This window comes from Lactuca sativa, chromosome 8, assembly GCF_002870075.4.
Source record: "Lactuca sativa cultivar Salinas chromosome 8, Lsat_Salinas_v11, whole genome shotgun sequence".
Taxonomy (NCBI): domain Eukaryota; kingdom Viridiplantae; phylum Streptophyta; class Magnoliopsida; order Asterales; family Asteraceae; genus Lactuca; species Lactuca sativa.
The window spans coordinates 68,093,765-68,096,057 of record NC_056630.2 but is presented as its reverse complement, the minus strand read 5'-3'; positions in this window follow the sequence as shown (position 1 = coordinate 68,096,057).

Sequence of the window (2,293 nt, the reverse complement as noted above, 5' to 3'; positions counted from 1 at the left end):
TAACAATATAACTCGGGCTTGGTATGATGGCAGTGCTAAATGTTTAACAAATAAAGTACTATTTAAGAAAGATGCATAGAAAACAAGGAGACATGAAGAAGGAGATTGAAGACAACAAGAGCGATGGAAAAGAAGCACATGCACATATGACTATCAATCGCAAAACTATTGAGTTCTTGTTCCAAAACTTTTCTGATACATGGTATGAAAGAGTACTATGGAATACCTTTAAGCTTACGAAAGTGTGGTGGACGTCTACATTTCTAATAAGTTGCATGTTCTAAATAAGAAAGTTAGGTTCACAATATTTCTTAAGGTACAAGATACAATGTTTGAGAAAAATCGAACAATATCTGAGTCGAATCATTTTAAGGTCAAATATTGCCAAGTATGATAAGAAGAGTTTTGGTTTACCCTTACCCCCAAGAGCCTAGGAAGTTGGCATAAGCTACACACAAACAAGTTCACAGAAAGAATGTTGGACCTAAGTTCCAGATGTGAGTGCATAACTCCATCCAACACAGACAAAACGTAGGAACCCAAGCTGACATTACTTTCATCGCTAGAAACTCTGGAATTAACTAAGAACATTAGTGGGTTAAACTGAAAGTTTCCAAGAACTCATGAATGTGAAATAATTTAAGGAAGCTGCAGACTTTACCGTGATTGAAATATGCCATCTTGGGGATAGGGTCAGAAAATGATAATTAGATTAAAAAATGAATATGAAAAGAATTCATTTCTAACTAATGTTGGACAATTATGGAAACCATGGTTTAAGACTCTATCCCATTCCCCAAAGAAGCTAATTTTTATGAAAAAATTACCTCATTGATCTTTTATGGAGTCCCTCGGGATAAGTGGTGTGAAATAACATTTCCATTGATCACCGAGACTTGGGTGATGGTTATCATTCTAAAAGAGTGAAACATATAAAGCTAATATGGATTTTGAAAGAGTCGTAATCACCACTTCTCCGGAATGATCATCACGTCGATCTAAATCATGGTTGATAATACTACATATTAGATGAATGTAATAAAGGATGTTTTTTAATCTAAAACAGTTAACCCAGTCCTTGCTATGAATACCTTCTACGCGTCTACTTCTCATTGTGAAGAAGACCATTAATGGAAATCCGATGACAAAAAGTCTGATATTGGTAAATTTGAAGATAAATGAGGATATAAGTCGTTAGACATCATCAGTCACTGGAAATTTATACGGTCAGATCCTGTTAGAATGTTGATGATAATGAAATGTCATCGTTGTTTAATGATAATTCATCAACAAATCTAGAGGAATAATTTGCAAAGTCTAACTGCACTTTTTCATGATGATAACGCTAAGTTGCAATAGAAAATAACTAATACCACAAGACGTAACAACAATAACTAGATTATACTTGTTGGGTTAAAAGGTAAACGAAAAATCCCAATGGTCCATATTTATTGGGCTATCCCCAAATTTAATCAGATTCCAAGTTCTCATGGCCCACCATGCCAGTTAAGCTATTCAAAATAACATCCAAATCAACTTCCCTTTCCTCAGATGATCATTACTCATTTATTGAGGGTCATGACTCATTTATTGAGGAAACCAATGGTAGACAAATAATAACCATCGTTAATAATTTAGTTTCCCCTATTCTCATAACTCACTAATCTACCATCGGTAATCATCCTTGCCCAACTGAATCCTTGGACGATCACATAAACCCTCAGTTCGACTTGTCCCATGATCCTTCTTTATTTGCTACTTATTCGAGTACCACTTTAAGAAAAATCTCAAAGACCATCAAAATAGGTAAAAAGATTCGTTTTGAAAGTAAATTGTAAAGAAGACCAGATTAAGAAAATGGTTAGAAGGAATGATGTTTATATTGTGGACCAATGAATGTGTTGACCTTTAATATCCGTGGAATTTATCTATGTCGTTAAAAGAAGATATGTAAAGTAAATAAGTTGCAAACATCACATGATCTTTATGGGGCTTCTAGAAACAAAATGAATTGAGGTTGCAAGATGTTTTCTCAAATCTCGATCTCTTCATCATTCCAATGCAAGGTGGTAGAACTAATTAGACTAATAAGCAAGTTGTATTCCATGTGGGATCCAAAACATTTCAAAGTAGAGTAATTAGTCAAAAGCAATGATTTTTTGGAAATACAAGGCACATGGAAACCAACTGGGAAATTATATTGGTTCTTAAATGTTTATGGACCCCAATACCTTAATAGGAAAAAACATTATGTACTTCCTTGTAAATTCACATCAATTCTGACTCTAATGTT